The sequence below is a fragment of the Crocuta crocuta genome, unplaced genomic scaffold (genome assembly GCF_008692635.1).
Source record: "Crocuta crocuta isolate KB4526 unplaced genomic scaffold, BGI_CrCroc_1.0 scaffold102, whole genome shotgun sequence".
Lineage (NCBI taxonomy): Eukaryota > Metazoa > Chordata > Mammalia > Carnivora > Hyaenidae > Crocuta > Crocuta crocuta.
In genome coordinates this window covers 6,174,551-6,197,468 of record NW_027530019.1, presented here as the reverse complement: position 1 = coordinate 6,197,468, position 22,918 = coordinate 6,174,551, and the positions used below count along the sequence as shown (strand labels likewise).

General features: G+C 42.3%; 1 long non-coding RNA gene across 3 annotated transcripts in view; it reads right to left on the bottom strand.

Moving 5' to 3' along the window:
- LOC144231756 (uncharacterized) overlaps positions 1-22,392 on the bottom strand; it is a 64,184-nt gene extending 41,792 nt beyond the window's left edge. For all 3 annotated transcript variants that reach the window (XR_013335180.1, XR_013335178.1, XR_013335179.1), the window contains exon 1: positions 22,295-22,392. This is a non-coding gene — a long non-coding RNA (uncharacterized LOC144231756). The remainder of the gene's footprint in view (positions 1-22,294) is intronic.
- Positions 22,393-22,918: the final 526 nt, after the last annotated feature.

Here is a 22,918-nt window from a genome sequence, read left to right as displayed (position 1 = left end):
AGTATGTGCAAGCACTGGAAGTCCAGCTAGCAGCAGCTATCACGGCGGCAAGTGCGTGCCATGAGGCAGCCACACTCAGGAGCTGCAGGGCGGGGGCGTCAGGCTTGTCTAGACACTGGCTTTCCATGTAGGGTGGTGGGCACCTCTACTACGGCGATGCTAATGTAGACACTCCTCTGGCAGTTCTGAAGACTAAGCTGGGGTACTCAGCAATGGGGCATGAGGTCTGTCTCAGTCTCAGAGGGCTAAAGTGCACCTTCTAGACCAAGGGACCCATTTGGGGGGCACCTGGGTGGCTCAGTCGGTTAACCGTCCAACTCTTGACTTCGGCTCAGGTCATGATTTCACAGTTCATGAGTTTGAGCTCCATGTCAGGATCCACAATGACAGTGAGAAGCCTGCTTGAGATTCTTGTTCTTTCCCTCTCTCTGCCCCTCCCCTTCTCCCCCTCTCTCAAAATAAACTTTAAAAAAAAAAAAAAAAGACCAAAAGGCCCATTTGGTAAACAAGGCCAGCTGCCTGAGGAGGAGCAAACACCCAAACACCGACCTTCTAACTCACCTAACCCAGTGCTGTTCTCACTCCACAACAAAACTCGCGTCTGCTACCCTTGTTATCCTCAGCCTCGAAAACAGGTGGGAAAACAAGATTGCTACCCAGCTTTTGTTCTTTGAGATTTTAACAGTGCCCCCCTGCAATGTGGGCCCTCAGCTCACACTGTTCACACAGAAACCTCTAGCACGTTTTGGGAGAGGCCAGGGTGTGAGCTCTGGAGAGTGACAGCCATAGTACAGGTTTCACCAACTCCCACACCGGGCTCAGCCCAGGCTGGCACAAATGTCAGTTTGTCCTGGGACCTTGCTTGTGCTGCTGCTTCTGCCGTTCCATCTAGGAAAGCAGATCTTCAGGTGGAGCACAGACCACACTCTTTCCAGTCCTAACCCCAGTTCACAAACACCCTCTCCACACACTTTCACGTTCAGGTGCCGATTCGCTCCCCTGAATTCTCCAAACGGAGTCTCTCCTGCTGTCCCCAGATCCCACAGGTCTGAATGCATTTTTTAGAGCATTTCTCTTTGGACACCCAAGAACCTGCCTTGACCCCTTCTGAAGATGCCCCAAGGTAGCCTATGGTTAACCCAGCCCTGTAGCCACTGTCTTCAGCTTATTCACATGTCCTGCCCCAGCCTTTCAGGACATAATCCATGTCACTTTCTAAGACTGACCAGGTCTGGGGTCTTCCAAACAGAAGGTCTGCCTCTTTTTTCAATTTTCCTTATCACTTGTCTGCAGCATCTCTCCATCGCAGAACCTTGAAACACAACCTGAGGCTCAGTTAGGCACAAAGCATTCGACTTTACTATAAAAGTGTAGACTTTCTAAGGGACAAACTCTCTTCAACTATATAAAAGTAGATAAATCACAGCCATGCATTATCTAAAACCAGAGGCTTGGAATCTGTTTCATCCCATGTTCTTTTCTCATCCTCACCCTCTCCCAGCCTGTGCCCATCCCCCCACACGTAGCCCTCTTCAACACCCCAGCAAAACATAGCATCTGCCATAATGGTGTGGGCCAGTGTGAATGCACCCTCCTCTGTGTCTGGTTTCTCTGCATCTTATCATCCAGTTGAGGCTAGGCTGCACTCCAAGTCACTCTGACATTCGGAGAAGTGCTCCTCCCCCTGCCTCCCACAGACTTCTCCCTGGGTTCCTCTCTCCACCAACTCTCAGTCTCCCCTCCATCTCCTAAACCACTCCAGATTGTCTCTGCAAACTTGCCTTTGGTCACTCTTGACCATCCTGCAAACACGGGCACATCCTTGAGCTTTCAGGTCCTAGGCTCTCAAAAATGCCTTCCCTTCTGTTCATCTCTGCCCCATGTTAGATAGGGCCTATGTCCAAGCTCATTATCAGGGTCTCAGCAAGTTTCCCCTCTGGGGAGACAGAATCTTGGCAAGGGGAGCAAAGGCTGGATTTCAACCCTGACTTGCCCCTAGAGTGGGCTCCTTAAGTTCCATAACTGTAAACAGATGCTCTGCTGAAGACGTATACTTTGACTATTAGACAAGGAAGAGACCACAGGAAGGGGAGTCCCCAGGAGTTTGAGTTACACTCCCAAAGTCACACATCAATTAGAGGAGCCAGCTCAGAACTATAGCCTATGTCTCCTGAGTCTTAGGCGTGGGCTCCTTGCACTATTCCACAAATGCTGGCGATCACTGCGCTTCCTTGACATCATTAGCACACTACCCTCACATGTAAATTCAGAGAGGTTTCTGCCTCAGTCAGATTCAAGTCACAGAGCAGCACAAGATGAGGGATGGGCATTTCCAAGATTCCCATTCATGGATTACATCCACGGTAGTGCTGGTTGCGGTTTACCTGGGCCTGAGCCTGAGGTGTGTGAAATCCTTAAGAAGAAGGAGGTTGAGAGGGGCCAACATGGCAGAGAAGTAGGGAGATCCTACTCCCTGCATCTCCCAAACAAAGAAGGGCTAAAGGCAAAGGGCTCTGAACCCCAAGAGTCTGGGGAGAAAGGAGACGGAAGCTATAAGGAAGAAAACAGGAAAACCAGACAGCCCAATAGGTGCGTGATTGCAAACTGGGGGAGATAAAACGGGCTATGGAGGCACAGAGGGAAGGGATCTCCTTCTGCGGAAAGACAAAGGAAGAGAAAGAGCAGTTGGGGGAGCGTAGGTCTGTATCTGGACAAGAGACAAACCTCTGACCGGGATGGAGAGGGATCCCATCATCCCATCTCTAACTGCAGAGCTTTTTTTTGGACTGGAACCGGATACCCTGTTCATATACCTGGGGAAGAGGGGAGTCACCTCCGGGTTCAGTGGTACGTCAGGGGCACAGTCGGCAGCAGGAGAATCCGGTCCCCTCCCCCGAAGTGCTGCAGCACAGCCAAGGGATTACATTTCGTCAGCATCATTAAAGCGCACAGAGCAGGAGTTTAAAACGCAGCTAAGTGTGGGACATAGGAGACGGCGGAGCGAGACAGCCACCTTGACTGCATCCCCGGCACAGTGAGGATGGATCCAAAGGAGTGATTTGGAACACCTGTTCTGTGAAGAAGGGACTGGAGGGTCGCCATTTTTCTCCCCACAACCTCCAAGGCAGGGCTTCAGGGGTTGGTCGGTGGGGTCCACAGTGGAGGCGGGGCCCTGACATCAAACCACGCCTCTCGTTGCTAGACAGCCGCTTCTCTACTGGAGCTGCGGAGATGCTACAAACCAGACCAGCACTGTGGCATTGCCTGGATTAACTCTAGGTCAATTCTTGTTATTCAGATATACTCTGCCCTTTCTCTTTCTTATCTCTTCCCTCATCTAGGCTGATCACTTTGGTTATTGGTTTGCTTAAACTGACAGATTTAGTGCATTCTCTTGATGCATGTTCTACACCTCCTGCTTTCCTTTCCTTTCTCTCTCCCTCTTAGAATAATCAGGCCATACAGTTTCTCTGGGAAACTTTATCTTCGTTTCTTTTTCCTCACCTCCCTCCTTATTCTCCTTTCTCTCTCTCTGGATTAAGCCTTTTAGTCTCTCTGCCTGGTCAGTGTTCATTTTCTCTTTCTCCCCGCCCGTCATTTCTCTCTTTATATATGCTCTTCCATTAGCACTGCCCCCACCCTCTTCTTGTAGCTGGTGTTTCTGGTTCCCTGCTTTTAGATTATCTTTTGTTTTTTTGTTTTGTTTTGTTTTTGTCTGTTTGCTTTTGTTTTATTTGTTTGTGCATTTGCATGTTTTTGTTTCCTGTTTTTTTGTCTGTCTGTTTTCTTTTCCAGAGCTACTTCAAGAAACAAACCAAATGACACCTGGTGGAGGATCCAAAACATCACTGTGAGTAGGGAAATAAAATAACCAAAGTCACAACAGAGAACAAGTAACACTCTCCAATAAAACACCTCCTGAATGGGCAGGCCCTGGACAGTGTATGAGCCCCCTTTAATACAGCAGTACTTGCTAGGTGCAGAGCACATAACAAGCTTCTAGAACTTACAAGGGACAGGAAACTAGCCAAAATGACAAAATGGAAGAATTCTTCTCAAAAGAAATTCCAGGAAAAAGTGACAGCTAAAGAACTGATCAAAGCAGATATAAGCAACATAACTGAACATGAATTTAGAATAATAGTCATAAAATTAATTGCTGGGCTTGAGAAAAGCATAGGAGACATCAGAGACTCCATTGCTGCAGAATTCATGGATCTTAAAAATAGTCATGGTGAATTTAAAAATGCTATAAATGAGGTGTAAAATAAAATGGAGGCAGTGACAGTGCGGATTGAAGAGGCAGAAGGGAGAATAGGTGAATTAGAATGTAAAGTTATGGAAAAAAGGGAAAGCTGAGAAAATGAGAGATAAAATGATCCAGGAGCATGAAAGGAGAATTCGAGAACTAAGTGATGCAATCAAATGGAACAATATCCATATCATAGGAATTCCATAAGAAGAAGAGAAACAGAAAGGGGCTGAAGTATGATTTGTACTTGAACAAATCATAGCTGAGAACTTCTCCACCTTGGGGAAGGAAACAGACATTGAAATACAAAAGGCACAGAGAACTCCTTTCAGAGGTAACTTGAATCGATCTTCTGCAGGACATGTGGTAGTGAAATTGGCAAAATGCAAGGATGAGAAAGAACCCTGAAAGCAGCTAGGGATAAATGGGCCTTAACATACAAAGGTAGACACATAAGGGTAGTGGCAAACCTATCTACTGAAACTTGGCAGGCTAGAAAGGAATGGCAGGAAATCTTCAATGTGATGAACAGGAAAAATATGCAGCCAAGAATCCTCTATCCAGCAAACCTGTCATTCAGAATAGAAGGAGAGATAAAGATTTTCCCAAACAAACAAAAACTGAAGGAATTCATCGTCACTAAAACAGCCCTACAAGAGATCCTAAGGGAGACTCTATGAGGGAAGTTGCAAGGAACACAAAGTACCAGAGACATCACTACAAGCATGAAACCTACAGATAACACAATGACTCTAAACCCATATTTTTCAGTAATAACACTGAATGTAAATGGACTAAATGTTCCAATCAAAAGACATAGGGTATTAAAAGGTATTAAAAAATAAAAAACAAGGCCCATCTATTTTCTGTCTACAAGAGACTCATTTTAGACCTGAACACACCTTCAGATTGAAAGTGAGGGGATGGGGAGCTATCTACCATGCTATTGGAGGTCAAAAGAAAACTGGAGTAGCCATACTTATATCAGACAAACTAGACTTTAAAGTAAAGGCTGTAACAAGAGATGAAGAAAGGCATTTATAATAATTACAGGGCCTAGCCATCAGGAAGAGCTAACAATTATAAGTGTCTATGCACCAAATTCAGAAGCATCCAAATATATAAAAAAATTAATCACAAACATAAACAATCTTATTGATAAGAATGTGCTAACTGCAGGGGACTTTAATACTCCACTTACAGCAATGGATAGATCAACTAGACAGAAAATCACTAAAGAAACAGTGACCCTGAATGACACATTGGACCAAATGGACTTGACAGATATATTTAGAACTCTACATCCCAAAGCAATGGAATACACTTTCTTCTTGAGAAAGTGGTACATTCTCCAAGATAGGTCACATACTGGGTCACAAAGCAGCCCTGAATAAACATAAAACAACTGAGATCATATGGTGCACAATTTCAGATCATAATGCTATGAAACTTGAAATCAACCACAGGAAAAAGCCTGGAAAACTTCCAAAAGCATGGAGGTTAAAGAACATCCTACTAAAGAACCAATGAGTCAACCAGTCAATTAGGGAAGAAACTTAAATATATATGGAAACAAATGAAAATGAAAATACAACAATCCAAACTCTTTGGGATGCAGCAAAGGCAGTCCTAAGAGGAAAATACTTTGCAATCCAGACCTATCTCAAGAAGCAAGAAAAATAACAAATACAAAAATCTAACAGCACTTCTAAAGGAACTAGAAGCAGAACAGCAAAGACACCCCAAACCCAGCAGAAGAAGAGAAACAATAAAGATCAGGGCAGGAATAAACAATATACAATAAACAAAAATAATAATAAACCAGTAGAACAGATCAATGAAACCAAGAGTTGGCTTTTTGAAAAAATAAACGAAATTGATAAACCTCTGGCCAGGCTTCTCAGAAAGAAAAGAGAGAGGACCCAAACAGATAAAATCACGAATGAAAATGGATTTATTGCAACCAATCCCTCAGAAATACAAGCAGTTTTCAGGGAATACTATGAAAAATTATATACCAACAAACTGGACAACCTGGAAGATTTGGGCAAATTCCTAAGCACCTACACAGTACCAAAACTCAAACGAGAAGAGATAGAAAATTTGAGGATATCTATAACTAGTGAAAAAACTGAATCATTTATCAAAAAATCTCCCCTCAAATAAGAGTCCTGGATCAGATGGCTCCCTGGGGAATTCTACCAGACATTAAAAGCAGAGTTAATACCTATCCTTCTCAAGCTGTTCCAAAAAATAGAAACGGAAGGAAAACTTCTGGATTCATTCTATGAAGCCAGCATCACTTTGATTCCCAAACCAGACAGAGACCCAGCAAAAAAGAAAGAGAACTACACGTCAATATCTCTGATGAATATGGATGCAAAAATTCTCAACACGATAGTAGCAAATAAATTCAACAGCATACAAAAAGAATTCACGATGATCAAGTGGGATTCATTCCTGGGTTGCAGGGCTGGTTCAATATTCACAAATCTATCAATGTGATACATCACATTAACAAAAGAAAATATAAGAACCATATGATCCTGTCAACAGATGCAGAAAAAGCATTTGAAAAAATACAACATCTTTTCTTAATAAAGACCCTCAAGAAAGTCAGGATAGAAGGAACATACTTAAACACCATAAAAGCCATTTATAAAAAGCCCACAGCTAATATTATTCTCAATGGGGGAAAACTGAGAGCTTTCCCCCTGAGATCAGGAACAAGACAGAGATGCCCACTTTCACCACTGTTGTTTAACATAGTGTTGGAAGTCCTAACATCAGCAATCAGACAACAAAAGGAAATAAAAAGCACAGAATTGGCAAAGATGAAGTCAAACTTTCACTTTTCACAAACGACATGATATTCTACATGGAAAACCTGACAGACTCCACCAAAAGTCTACTAGAACTGATCCGCTAATTCAGCAAAGTCACAGGGTACAAAATCAACATACAGAAATCGGTTGCATTTTTATATACCAATAATGAAGCAACAGAAAGAAAAATACAGAAACTGATCCCATTCACAACTGCACCAAAAATTATAAAATACCTAGGAATAAATCTAACCAAAGATGTAAAAGATCTGTATGCTGAAAACTATAGAAAACTTATGAAAGAAATTGAAGAAGACACAAATAAATGGAAACATATCCCATGCTCATGGCTCGGAAGAAGAATATTGTTAAAATGTCAATACTACCCAAAACAATCTACACATTCAGTGCAATCCCAAACAAAATTGCACCAGCATTCTTCTCAAAGCTAGAACAAACAATCCTAAAATTTGTATGGAACCACAAAAGACCTTGAATAACCAAAGTAATATTGAAGAGAGAACCAAAACAGGAGGCATCCCAAAGTCTGGGGACTTTAGCCTCTACTACAAAGCTGTCATCATCAAGACAGTATGGTATTGGCACAAAAACAGACACATAGACCAATGCAATAGAATAGAGAACCCAGAATTGGACCCACAAACGTATGGCCAACTAATCTTTGACAAAGTGGGAAAGAGTATCCAATGGAAAAAAGACAGCTTCTTTAACAGATGGTGCTGGGAGAACTGGACAGCAACATGCAGAAGAATGAAACTAGACCACTTTCTCACGCCACGCACAAAAATAGACTGAAAAGGGAGGAAGGACTTGAGTGTGGGACAGGAAACCATCAAAACGCTGGAGTAGAAAGCAGGAAACAACCTCTTTGACCTCAGCCACAGCAATTTCTTACTCGACACATTCTCCAAAGTCAAGGGAATCAAAAGCAAAAATAAACGATTGGGACCTCATCAAGATAAAAAGCTTCTACACTGCAAAGGAAATCAACGAAACTAATAGGCAACTGATTGAATGGGAAAAGATAGTTGCAATGACATATCGGATAAAGGGCTAGTACCCAAAATCTATAAGGAACCCAACAAACTCTACATACATTATTTGTTATTGAAAAACAAATGATCCGCGGGGCCTGGGTGGCTCGGTCGGTTAAGCATCCGGCTTCGGCTCAGGGCATGATCTCATGGTTTGTGGGTTCAAGCCCTGCATTAGTCTCTGTGCTGATAGCTAGCTCAGAACCTGGAGCCTGTCTTCGGATTCTGTGTCTTCCTCTCTTTCTGTCCCTCTCCTGCTCACGCTGTCTCTCTCTCTCTCAAAAATAAATAAAACATAAAATTTTTTTAAATAAATAAAAAAGAAAAAAAAAAGAAAAACAAATGATCCAGTGAAGAAATGGGCAGAAGATATGAACAGACATTTCTCCAAAGAAGACATCCAGATGGTCAACAGACATATGAAAAGATGCTCAACATCACTCATCATCAGGGAAATACAAATCAAAACCACACTGAGATACCACCTCACACCAGTCAGAGTGGCTAAAATGAACAAATCAGGAGACTAAAGATGCTGGAGAGGATGTGGAGAAATGAGAACCCTCTTGCACTATTGGTGGGAATGCAAACTGGTACAGCCACTCTGGAAAACAGTGTGGAGGTTCCTCAAAAAATTAAAAATAGAACTACCCTGTGACCCAGCAATAGCACTGCTAGGAATGTACCCAAGGGATGCAGGAGTGCTGATGCATAGGGACACATGTACCCCAATGTTTATAGCAGCACTTTCAACAATAGCCAAATTATGGAAAGAGCCTAAATATCCATCAACTGATGAAGGTATAAAGAAGATGTGATTTCTATATACAATGGAATACTACTTTGCAATGAGAAAGAATGAAGCTTGGCCATATGTAGCAACGTGGATGGAAATGGAGGGTATTATACTAAGTGAAATAAGTTAGGCAGAGAAAGACAGATACCATATGTTTTCACTCATATGTGGATCTTGAGAAACTTAACAGAAAACCATGAGGGGAGGGAAGGGGGTAAACGTTACAGAGAGTGAGGGAGACAAATCACAAGAGACTCTTAAAGATTGAGAACAAACTGAGAGTTGATGGGAGGTAGGGGAGAGGGGAAATTGGGTGGTGGGCATGGAGGAGGGCTCTTGTTGGGATGGGCACTCGGTGTTGTATGGTAACCAATTTGACAATAAATTATATTTTTTAAAAATAAAAAAAAGAAGGAGGTTTATTGTATTGGAGGAAGAGAAAGAAAAAGAAAAAAAAGAAAGAGGGAAAAGAGAGTAGAGGATTGATTTTCATTGATCTTCCTTTCTGGATTAATTTTGATATACATATAAAATGTCTTTTGATTTATTTTAAACCAATTAAGTATCTATTTGCTGTTAGGAAAACAAATCTCTAAACTGCTCTTTATGCTTTTGTCCTAAGTCAAAACATCTGTCTTTGTTTTGAGGACTGGGGTGTTTTTTTTTTCTTATTTTTCCTTCTTTTTTTCTTTTTGATAGTCCTCAAGATAGTCACCCCAATGCCACGGTGTCATTAACTCAGTTACAGCTTAGATTCTACTGGCTCTTCCCCATGGTTCCTCCAGCTGTTGGCAGCCCATTGTCTTACTCTGTAGAGAGTCTGGCAGAGACTGCAGCTCATGGGCTGTGCAATATGAAGAGATACCAGGGAGCCATCCTCCAGGCTTTCACAATGGGAAAGAGATCTCGCTGCTGAGAGCTTTGACATGGCAAGGAATCAGGAAAGAATGAGGCTTCTTCCATCTCTGCTACTCTGTTTGAGGCACAGTCTCACCAGTGGCCCAAGAGAATGAGGAAACCTCAGTCTTGACAGCTGAAATCAGCCACAGGATCTGGCCACAGGAGGTAGGCCACAGGAGCACCTACCAGGTGCTAGTCCTGTGCCGGTCTCTCCTTCTATATTCTTTCATTTTCCTTCTATTATTTTAAGATGAGGATACTCAAGCTAAAAGAAAGTGATGCCACATCATCAAGAGATAAATTCACATAAGGTAAAATTGTTACAGATAAATTAAGACTGAAAAGGGCCCAAGAAGCAAGATGGGGTGATGAGAAAATAAAAGAGGGGAGGCACCTGGGTGGTGCAGTCAGTTAAGTGTCTGACTCTTGGTTTTGGCTTAGGTCATAATCTCATGGTTTGTGAGTTCGAGTCCCACATCAGCACTGAGTGTGCTTAGGATTCTCTCTCCCTCTCTCTGCCCCTCCCCTGCATGTGCTGTCTCTGTCTCTCTCAAAATAAATAAATACATTTTTTAAAAGAAAGAAAGAAAATGAAAGAAAGGAGGAAAAAAAGAAAAATGACTATACTCACCATTAGGCCAGAATTTGGGTACCAGGGCATCTGTCTTCTGGTAACTTGAACCTGAACCCATCTTGTGACCTGGTGCTCAGGTGATGTTCAAACATCCCATGGCCCCACTCTTAACGTAGGCCTGGGTGAAGCCCCTATAATCTGGTTTGCTCACTTGCACGCCCATGGCTTGCTCTTTAGAACCAAGAACATTTACGTCTACTTTGTCCAATGGTGCACGTTGTCTCAACTCCTTTCTTCAGACTCCTCAGGGAAGACATAAAACTTCCCATTGGGGGGCCATTGGCTTAGCCTGAAGCCTTTATCCCAGATGGATTTGCATCTGGCTAACCACTCAGGACGTACAGGTGATATCCATATTTTCAGTTCACCCAGACCATCTGCTCACTTTGTAATAACGTTGTCCTCTAGTCTGTGCTAAGGGACCATTTAAGAAAATGCTGCTTTAGTAACTGAGCCCTTTGGTGAGAATTTAAGATGGATCCTTATTATAATTACCTTGATCTGATAGCCCATAAAACTATGGTGGGTTTCCAATAAAGTCCTAATTCTCTCCATGAAATGGAGACAAGAAGACATTACAAAAAGGTGGCCTTTTTTTCCCTCCTAGATACCAACTAAGTCATTCTTAAGTCCAGCATCAGAAGAACATTGTTGCCCAGTTTATTGATCTCCGCAAGCACGTATTGACTATCATGCATAAAGGTTTCTGATAAACACACAAAGGGAGACAGCCTTGATCAGATGAACTGAAACCCTCACATAAGTTTGGGGGGGGAACCAACATATGACCCTCATTATGCTAACATGGCAGGTTTTATTTTGCTGACTAGATATTTTTACTCTGACTAGAGAGTGGTTGTAGAAGGGGGGGAGGAAAGAAAGTGGACAAAAGTGCTGCCTGATATAGACATTTGATTACAATGTTGTGTGACTTATGATGGATTCTCACTTCCAATAAATACCTCACAAAACTTTTGAGAAAATCTACATTTTTGTCAATGTTTAGAGTTTGAGTTTTTTCCATGGGAATAGATGCACTGAAATGCTATGTTGGCAGAGACTTCTAAGGAGGACACAGCTACACGGTATTATGCAAAAGGAGATGAATGTGATTCTTGCCCTTGAAGAATCCATGATCCGGTGGGACTGATAAAACAATTAAAGAATACCATGGATATGGGGAGACTTTGGTCAGCACCCAAGTTAGGTGCAAAGTCAAAGCAGTTCAGAGCAGAGCATTCTGTTATTTTGACATTGCTTACATCATAAACATCAACTCAGTACTGATTTTTATTGTCCCATCTGGTGAAGTCAAGGGTGAAGAGAATAAGGAAGGGTGAAGATGTCTGTTTTTCATCTCACTTGATATAACCTAAAAATGTGTAGTTGTAAAAGTAATATGAGACAACTCACATAAATAATTCTATCCATTGAGATGGAGGGACTTCTAAGCAATATGCCAAAGTCATAAATAATAAAGGAAAAGACGGTGATATGACAATGATATCGCACAAAGCGCACACACACGCGCACACACACACACACACAAACTTAAATCTAGTTTTAAATAAACCTGAATAAATATTTGCGACATGTATCACACATTGTCATTTTTTAAAATTGGTTTACATTTACCTTGATTTTACGCTTGGATTCTTACCAAGCTCTGCCCTACGTCAATATAACAATGGTTTCTTCAAATCATTAATAAAAATATATGCACCTGAGAAACTTTCACTGACCAGAGAAGATACTAGGTAAATGAAAACTCAGTACAATGTGGAATCCTGGACTGGATCCTGGAACAGAAGAAGCATATGTACCCCAATAAGAAAATGAACAAAGCATAGGTACAGATAATTCAAAAGAAGAAATAAATAAAAGTGAATATAACAAATGAAATACAAAAAAATGTTCAATCTCACTAATCACCAAAGGAAAATTATTTAAGTTATACATACCATCCATATTACATGTAATATATATTACACATGCATGGATTGGCAAAGACAGATAGGTGACCTCCACTGTGACTCTGATATTAATTGATCAAATTATAAAATCATCCACTTTTCTGCTTTGATAACCTTATTATTGTCTGTAATTCGCACAAGTTTAAGCTAGTGTCATCTGTCACTTGGATGACTACAATAACTTCCTAACTTGTCAACCGTATTTATTCTTGCCTATTGATCAGTTCTCACCTCAACCAAAGTTATCTTTTTAAAATAGAAATATGATCCCTAAACCCTGTCTATATCTCCTTTTGCTATTGGAATAATAAGATCCTTGGTAAAATGTACAAATGCATCTGTGGCCTGCTCCCTACCCTTATCTCCAACCTCACCTCACACTGGGCTCCCCTTCACTTTCACACCAGTCACAAAAACGTTCTGCAAATCCCCTGCAGCTACATTTGCCCAGGCTGTGGTTGAAGAGCTCTTATGGCCCCACTAGCCTCTTTAACCACCACTCAAGCTTTAGGCCTTATCTGAAATGTCTCTTCCTCCAGAAAGCCATCCTTGAACTCCCCACCTCTGCCAAATCTTCTCTACCGTCCTCTCTAACAAGACTATATGTCTTTCCTTAGTAACACTTACTCCAAACTCCATAAGTCTGGGCAGGGATCACATCTGTTGTTATCACTATTGTTTCCTAAATACCTAGCACGTGGTACTTGGCACACACTTGGATCTCAATAACTATTGTTGAATGAACTATCAATTTTTCTGAAGACCAATTTGGCAACATATGTCAAAATTTTAAATATGTATATCTTTGACCCAGAAATCTGCTTCAGGAAATTTATCTTTCCTTTACTCTCTCTCTCTCTCTCTCTCTCTCACACACACACACACACACATACACACCAGGGAGTAAGTCCTGAGATTTTCCACTTTTTAAAGTATGTGCCTATTACTTACATAATCAAAAACAAACAAGATATTTTTATTCTTGGAGAAAATGTAAGTTAAGAGTGTCTTCTCTAAGTTGTATCAAAGTGTCCCCAGGTGAAAACAGTTGCATCCAAAAAGAGGACATCAAAACATCACCGTCATTCCAGAGACAACCTCAGAATGCTGTGGCAAAAGTCATAGCAGGTAGAGAATTTCAAGTAAGGATAGGGGATTTTCAAGGACTCAAGGATGTCATCAGAAAAGGTAGCGTGCAAGTCAGGTTATAAAGGAGAGTTAGGACTCACCTAGATGAAGAGGGGAGTGGTGGGGAAGAGTGTGTGTTAGCAAAAGCATCAGCACCAAGAGAGGTATGGAGATAGGAGCATGCAGGGCAGCAATGTGGCCATTTGGTTGAGTATAAGAAGCATAGAGAGAGGCAAAGTGCAAGACAGAAAAGGCAGGCTGGGGCCAGATCACAAAACCTTCAATACCCAATGGGAAACCATGGTGGGGGTGGGGGGGAGTTGAGTAGAGAGTAAACATGGCAGGTCCCATACTCTACTATTATTTCATTTCTTAGTTTTGAGATAGTAAAATATGCTATTGCTCCTAGTGCTGCAGTGAATATCCTTAGACATCTTTCAGGCGCAAGCTTAAATATAATTGTAGGAGACATTTTTAAACATGGAATTGATGTATGGAAGGGTATGAACATTTTAAATGTTGATAAATACTCTGAAATTGCTCTCTTTAGAGGTTGTATGAATTTACATCCTTAAAAAATGTGCAAATGTCTGTCTTTCTATACTCTTGTCAAAAACAAGTTGTCAAAAATGCATTTTAAGAAACTTTGGATATTAGGTGAAAATTGCAGCTTTAGTATACATTTGCTTATTGTGTAAGAACCTAGGCATCTCTTCAAGTGTCTTAGTACCATTTATATGTCTTTTTGTGAGTCATCTGTTCATGACCTTTACCAATTTCTCTAGTAGAGTGTTGGTCTTTTTCTTATTGATTTGTAGAAGTCCTTTATATTTTAACAAATTTAGCCTTTTGTCTGACATGGTTGTTATAAATATTTCCCCCTGATTTTGATTGGCCTTTTGACTTTATTTTTTGTCTTTCCTACCACACAGAAATCTTTGATTCTTAGAGACAAATTTATCAGTCTTTTCTTTTATGTCCCGTGAATTTTATCAAGCTTCGAAAGTTCTTTTCCACTCCCAGATCATTAGAAAAATGTTTTCCATTTTTTCCTAGAACTTTGATAGTTTAATTTTCATGTTGATAGTCCATCTGGCACTTATTTTTGGTTAAAGGAGTTAGGAGAATACAACTTTATTAATTTCCAGATGGCTACCCAATTGTCTCAACACCATTTACTGAATTTAAATTTTCCCCCACTAATTTAGATATGCTGCCTTTATCAAACACTAAGTGTTCATAAAAGTATTGGGATCAACTTCTGATTATATTCTATCTTTGTTCTCATTTATTATGTACCATTCAGCTATATTAATTATGGTCACTTTTTAATAATTTTTATATCTGTTAGAGTTTATTCCCCGATTGATTTCCTCTTTTCATAACTTTCCTGCAATATTTTATCATACTTATTTTTCCATAAGAACTCTCAGATCAGCTTATCTGGTTCCAGAAAAAATTTTTTAAAAGCCCTGTGGGTAATTTTATTGAGGCCTCATTAAATTTATAAATTAATTTGGGGAGAATTGGCAGTTTTGTAATAATTTGTGCTCTTGGCCTTTCCATTTATGAAAACTTTTTCTGTGTGTCTCCCTCATTAGCATTTGAAAGATTTCCTCACATAGATCTTAGGAGTGCTCCTCTCTATGAAGATTATTTGTCAACAGTTAGGAGAGGACTGACAGGAGAGGGCTGAAGCTGGAGGTGAGGTGGTCAGTGAAGAGAGAACTCCCCAGGCAAGACATAATGCAAAACAGAGCTCTAAGAAGTCAGTCAAAGTCAAAACAGCAATTTTTTTTTTTACTTATTGGAAGCTAGAAGCAAGGGAGAAAAAAAGGAATCAAAGTCTTCCCTAAGGTTTTGAGCTTAAGGAACGAGGAGTTCGGGAGGTAGTGTTATCAGAAAAAGAAAACAAGGGGAAGAACGAGAGTGTAAGCAAAAAGATGATATATTTGGCCCAGGAAATGCTGGCACTCAGGTTCCGGCAAGATGGCCTGGGTGGAAATGTCCATCAAGCAAGTGGGAACAAATGTCTGAAGATACAGACACAGGCTTGGAAAGTAAACCCATAGGGTGAAGATCAACTCTCTTCTGGGGGAGAGAGTTAGCTAGAAGCAGGAGGACAAGGGCACGACCTTGGAGACGATCTTGTGTGAGGAGAAGGAAGACGAGCCAACAGAAGAGTCAGGAAGTGAGCAGCCAGAGTAGGGGAAGAAATAGTCCAGTGAAGAATCAAGGAGAAGAGAAGAAACAAAGGTGAATGAAAACGCTACCGTATTTGTCCTACACCAAGCATTCTCAACCTATTTTAGAGACTGGTCATCCGAGGTTTAACTCTTGACTCTGTTACCTATCAGTTATATGGCTTGAGGCAACTTAATAAGCTTTCCGAGCCTCAATTTCCTCTTCTGTAAAATGGAGATAATAATAGTACCTGTTTCACTGGGCCACTGTAATGATTAAAAAAAGATACTTCTGGGGCACCTGGGTGGCTCAGTCAGTTAAGTAACCAATTCTTGGCTTCGCCTCAGGTCATGATCTCCTGGTTAGTGAGTTGCAGCCCTGAGTCAGGCTCTGCACTGACAACTGTGGAGCCTGCTTGGGATTCTCTATCTGCCTTTCTCTCTCTGCCCTTCCCCCACTCACTCTCTGTCTCTGTCTCTGTCTCTCTCTCAAAATAAATAAATACACATTAAAAAATAAAAGAAAATAAAAGAGATACTTCTGCAAAGATTGCGGGCACTCAGAAATACTAGCTCCCTCCTTTCTCCCTCTCTCTATCTGCTGGAGTTCATAAAGGTCTACAGAATTCCCAAGCATGCACAGCTAGTGAGCAGCAGAATTTGTGATTGTATGACACTAGAGATACTTCATTCTGGAGGAGTGTATGATCAGCAATAAGCAATGACATCAAGGAGGTTGAGAGTTTAGCAAGTAATTAGGACATCACAGGTGAGCCAGTATGGAAAAATTCCTCCACAACAGTTGGTACAAAAGCCAGATTCCAAGAGATTAAAAAACGAATGGCAACTGGGTACGTAGCTAGAGGAAATGAAAACTATTTCAAACAGATATGTGCACTCCCATGTTTCCTGAAGCCTTATTCACAATAACCAAGATACGGGAACAACCCAAATGCCAATCAGTGGATGAATGTATTTTAAAAATATGATATGTATATATATATACATATACACATATATAATGGAATATTATTCAACCACAAGAAAGGAGGATATTCTGCCATTTGCAACAACATGGACGGACCTTGAGTACATTATGCTAAATGAGGTATGTCAGACAAAGAAAGACAAATACCATGATATCATATTTATGTGGAATATGAAAAGTCAAACTCGTAAATAAATACAGAGTAAAATGGTAGTTACCAGGGGATCATGGGTGGGAGGATAAATTGATGTTATTTGAGGTTACAAACTTGCAAATAATAGTAAATAAGCCATAATGATATAATGCCTAGTAAAATGAATACAGATAATATTGTGCTATAATTATGTAATGTGCTATATATCAATACAATGGCAATCATATTACAATATAAAACTGTACCAAAGTAACACATGGCACACCTTAAATCTATGCAGTGTTATATGTCAAATATATGCAATTAAAAAAAAAAAGAAGTGAGTGGCTGATTCCCTCCTGTGGTCTCTGTTCCTGCTCTCCCATCAGCCTACTTTCTCATGTACCCTTCCTTATGTGTATACGCAGGTGACACGGATTCAAGTGTAGTACCCTGCACACTGTGTTCTATACCTAACTTTTACTAACAAATTTCCTGGAGCTTCTTCCATCTCTGTATATAGAGAGCATCTTCCTTATTTTATACAGTTACATCCCAGTGGGTGGATATATTATGATTTCGTCTGTTCTCCATTGATAAACATTTGGGTTGTTTCCAATCTCCTGCTTTCATAAATAATGCTGAAATGGTTAACTGTGTGTACATGTTGCTTCACACAGCAGTTCTATCTCTGGATAAATTCCCCAAAGTAAAGTTGCTACAGGACAATTTCTTCATCAGACTTACAAAGAGAATCGATGAATACATACAGAAACCATAATTCTTCTATGGGGTGTCCAGTTTAGCACAGGAGCAGATAACTAAAAATCCCTAAAGGAAAAATATGTCTTACTTCCTCTCTTTGCCAAAACAGAAAACAAACCCAAACACCCGTGATGAATGTGTTTTTTACTCCCCATTTAATGTGCTTTGCTCCAGATGTTATAGAAATCATTGGGTTTGATGCACTCCGCTATAATTTTTATTCACAATGCTGTTCGAAATCTCTTGAATAACATTAGGGAGGGTGGCTGAGCTTTGCAGGAAATAATATAGAGAAACCTGAGCTGGAGTTTGTTAGAGTGACAACTATAGAGCCCTTTTACGATGGCATAGCTTCAGCAATCATGTATCCCTAAATTGAGTTATCGGGTTAGTGGTTGGCAGGCATGCAAGTTCAAATTCATATTGTTCTCCCACTCCTTTCCTGGTGGTTTCCAGCACGCTGACCCCAGAAACAACTGTATAACCCTCCATTTATAACAAGAAGCCCGTTCTTCCATGAGGCTTCGAGGACTAAGCCAGCTATCATGTCCACGGCTGCCGGGAGTGGAGACTTGGCACTTTCAGTGTGTGGGATTGAAGAGCCAAAAGGGACTCAAGAGCCAAGGGGTGGCCTGCTTTACTTATTCCTGACATCAATCATTTCCTTCTAGATGATTCTGACAGTAAAAGAGCTGAATTTTTCCAGAGGAGCTCCATCCCCGGTCATGTCCTCATAAATCAGAACTAGCTCCCCTCCCACAGTTTCACTCCAAGGACTAGCTCTGCAGGCTAAGCAGAAGGCCAACCCAGACGCCCCAAAAAGCATGCAAGGGGCCCTTACTCAAGAGAGCTCTGTAAAACAGAAGAGGAACAGCTAAGCTAGGCAAAAGCATAGAAGTATTCAAGTGCTGTGCTTTGTAGCATTTTCTTATCAAATTAAAAAAATGAGTGTAACCACAAAGAAGTTAGAAAGCTTAGCCCTGAAGGAAGAAAGAACTGAGAGATTGTCAGACGGAGCGGGATGCAACCAGTGACATAATTCTGAAGATGGTGCCACCTGGTGAAAATTCAGAGTGAGTGTAGGGTTAAAGAAATCAGCTCAGGAAACTCCAGTGCGCCAGGAAAGCTGGGAGGAAAGGCATCAAAAATCAAAGTGCAGCTGCTCTTTTTGCTGTTTAAATCATTATATATTAGCTGAAATCTTAGTTTGTTGGCCAACACTCAAAAGTGACATATGGCCAATAAAAGGTTTGGTGGAGTTTTCCATCTGCTGTTCAACTTTACCCATGGCTTCCACGTGTACGGCTCAGTGTCAGGGCGGGCTGCGCTTCACAGTCCTTTCATGAACTGAATGCAGGCTGTTAAATGGGCACGATCCTACGCCAACATATGCCACCAACCCAGCAGGACATTTGACAAGTTGACGCGCATGGTGCCTGGAATTTGTTCTCCACTCAGATCCAACCAGCATCGGGGAGACATGGAGTGAGAAGCGCGTGAGTGGACCAGCCCTCTGGAGTGTTGCAGGTGCGGATGCCACAAGTTGTACAATCAGCGTTCTCCCGAGGTGTCATCTGGACACTCTGCAAAAAGCTCGGGGGACACAACATCACTCTGGGTGCTCGTTAAATTCCACTCCAAATGCAGAAGTACTGGCCAGTGCCAGTGGCTCAATTTTGGAAACCGTATTTATTGGGATTAAAATGCAAAGAGAAGAGGTTTCTTTTCCTGGCTTGGGGTTGTTTATTTCATCCACCTCAGAAGCAGAATTGCCTGCACTTGAGCAAATTGGCCCTCTGCCACTAATATGCAGGGACCCCTTGGTGGTCTTCCTGCACTCTCATTTTTATAGCTACCCCCAGTGGCGGACACATTTTGACTCCAAATCCTGGAATAGGAAGTATCCAAGATACTCAAAATCATTCTAATCCCTTTCTCATTGTTGTGCTCTTCAAAGCAGAATTGGAGAGTTACTGATATCTGCCGCAACTTCTTTGTTTAAGTAAAGGAACAAAAGTGGTCCCCAAAGGTGACTTCGCTGTAGCCCAAAGGAACACTAGCAAGAGAAACGGTGATGCACGCTACTACATCTGCTTGCATTTTGCATGATGCTCTCATCCCCCTTGCCTATTCTGCACCGGTCAGAAAAATACTGCCAGAGGCAGAGGGAGATTCGGGGCTAGACAAAGAAAGCCCTGTCGAGGACTCCCGTTTGGAATCTGTTGGCAGAGACGATGGAAGGGCAGGAGGGAGACAGGGGAGGGGAAAAAAGACTTGTTGAAATACTACATAGGAATTGATGTAAAAAACTGAAAAGTCCCTGAGTCTGTGAGGAGGTGGCACAAATTATAACAATGAATCATTTGCACAGAAATGGGCTCTCAGTTCTGACAGACAGCGAGGATTTAGGAAGACAGATTCCTCCCGGGTTCAGCAAGAAGCTAAGGCAAGAAAGCCAGTGGCGCTTGGGGTTTGGCAGAAAGTCACAGACTCTTTCTCCAATGTGCTGACTTGGCAAATACTCAGTCCTCGAGGAGCCAGGCTCTCCAGAGACTGTAATTTTTTTAACCCATGTGTATTTGAGGGAAAATTTAATCTCTCTGCCTCTGACTCGTTTACACTTAACTCATCAAAAAGTTGTTTGCTTTGTGCTATTTGATGGCCAGTAAGTTAGAGTCTAATTTAGAAACGGCCTCTGGTCCTGGGGAAAAAAAAAAACCCAAACCCAGATGACAGACTCAGATTGAGCATCTGCTTTGATTACAAAGTTGGGAGGTTACTTCTTTGGGTAACAACACTGCAGGGAAGGGGGTCATCATGTTTTAACTCCGAGTTCCCATGCTCCCAACACCCAGTGCTCACACATACACACACTCAGCTAAGGCAACAGGCCTGGTAGAAGGTGTTTGGAACTGGAGGCCTCAAGGCGCTGTCCCCTAATTAAATCAGGTCACGGTAAAGCTGCAAATAGCAACGATTAAGATGCATCCTCCTTCACCACTTACTTACAGGCACAGAATCTGGATGCAGATTGCCTTGGGTTCAAGTCCTCCCTCCCCTTATTATAGTACGTTAGGCAGGTTACTTCATCCTTATGTGCTTCTGTTTCTTCATTGGTGAACTATGGGCAGGGGTAATAGTGCCTGGGTCATAACGCTGAGGCTTAAATGCATTGATTCACACGTAGTGCTCAGCACAGCCTCTGCACAGAGGAAATACTTACTTGGTGGCAGTTTAAAATCAATGAACTGTAACCCTTCTCGCCAGGTGCAGCAGACACCATCAGCCACCTGTATGTGTCACCTCAGATCCCCTCAACCTCTCCTGACTTGCTGTCAGCGTGCCTGGCGCGATGCACAGGTGTCTGGCGGCAGGACTCACCGCACTCCCACGTCATGCAACTCTTACCTCCTCGGGCACCTCTCTACGGGCTTGGGTTAAGTTCTCCTAAAAGCGGATCCAGAGAGAATTTAGAGTGGTTGCTAGGAACACTGATGAGGGATGGGAAGAAAGCCAGGACTATTGGGAGGTGTTGCTGCGGTACCTGGGCCTCCAGGCCACTGGAAGCCTCTGGAAGAATGCACAGCACATGCCTTATAGTTGACTTGCCTAAGGGACGAAGACACCAGAGTACTTAGCACCAACTCTTAGTTCCCAGGAAAGTTAACTCCCTGGTATGTGGGCCAGACGTGCTTCTGCAACCAGAGAGAGACTCAAGCAGAGAGCTTCAAAATAGGGGGTGCTGATGAATGCCGGAGACCAAAGTGACCCCATCTATGACTGAGCCCTGGGGCTTCTCAGGATTCCACTCAGGGCCTACACATGCAACCAGGGAGCACAGGGAAACTACAAACCTGTGGATAACCCTTTCAGGGGACGGTGGGAAGACAAGAGCCAGTGGACAAATTCTTCCTCCTCTCTTGCCTCAGGTTTGACTGTCCTGGCAAAAGACCCAGTTTATACAGCTTCTTGGAAAATGGTGTCACGAGATGGAGCAACCCATCTCAAAGAAGGCGAGCTCCATAGTCCATCTTCACCCCACCACCCATATCCCTCCTCTTCCAGCCTCGGTTCCCCCAGCCCTCCCTCTTGCTCCTTGGAACTAAGTTGTTCCATTAAGCCTCTCAGGAAGCCTGGCTAGACAGTGGGGTTACTTATTAATTCCAGCCTCCAACACTGCACCAACCTCAAAGAAACTAGATCTTAGTTAAGGGGTACAGAGGTGCAATGTGACATATCAAATCACGTGTGACCTACGAAGAAGATTTAAGACCTTCTAAGCCATCTGGGAGAAAAGATTAGATCCTAGTACTTGTGTGTTCCTAGGAAGAGGGATATAGTTCCTACAGATTATGGTCCACCAAATGCAGGTCCCTCGATTTAGGAAAAGTAAAATTAATGCAGCAACGGAGGGGTCCCATTTGGTGACTTCTTGGAATGGCTGCATTCTAGCCGTTCAGTTTTGTCCACAACAACCACAAGCTGCCCCTGACGCTAATCAGCAGACAGCAAGGATCACCTGGTGGAAAATAGTCCTTAACAAACATAGATTAAAGCAGATACTGCAGTTAACTTCAAGTTAACTTCAAATGTTTCTAGACTAGTTTCAGTTTTTGATATGTTCCAGGTATTTTGAAAGAGAAATGAAGTCCCTTCTCTAACCTGGTAAAGGAAACAGCTGTCTGGACACACGACTGTCCCATGTCCGTGGCACCGAGGAATCAACCCCTGTGGTCCTCCTGCTCAGTACTCCTGGCACCAAGATGGCGGTCCCCATCCCGGGGCCTCCCTGCTGCCTGGCACCCAGAAAATACCCTCTGTGACATGAAGAGCACGTCGCTTTGCATCTGCAAGGATGCTTGTCAGTCTCTCACTCACCAAAGTGCAAATGGATATTCAGTGAGGATTGTGACCTCCATGGCCCGCCATGAAGGGGCAGAAGCAGCAATGACCCATGTGATGTGATTTCCGGATGCTCCTCCTGCCCAGAATTCACCACGGGAAGAACTTCCGGAACCTGCAGGAAAGGAAACTGCCATTTACCGAGAGCCTCTGTGTGGAGTCATATAGCAGCACCTTCCCACATGTTAGCTTGGGGATGGGCAAAATCTCCCTGTGAGGCCCAGAATGCAAGTATTGTAGGCTCGGTGGTCCATACCATCTGGGCAGTAACTACTCTACCCTACACCCAGCACAGCCTCCAAGCAGCCATAGTCAGTCAATACACGGGAGGGTGCAGCTGTGTTCCCATTCCTTTACTAAATCAGAATTTGGCCAGCAGGCTGT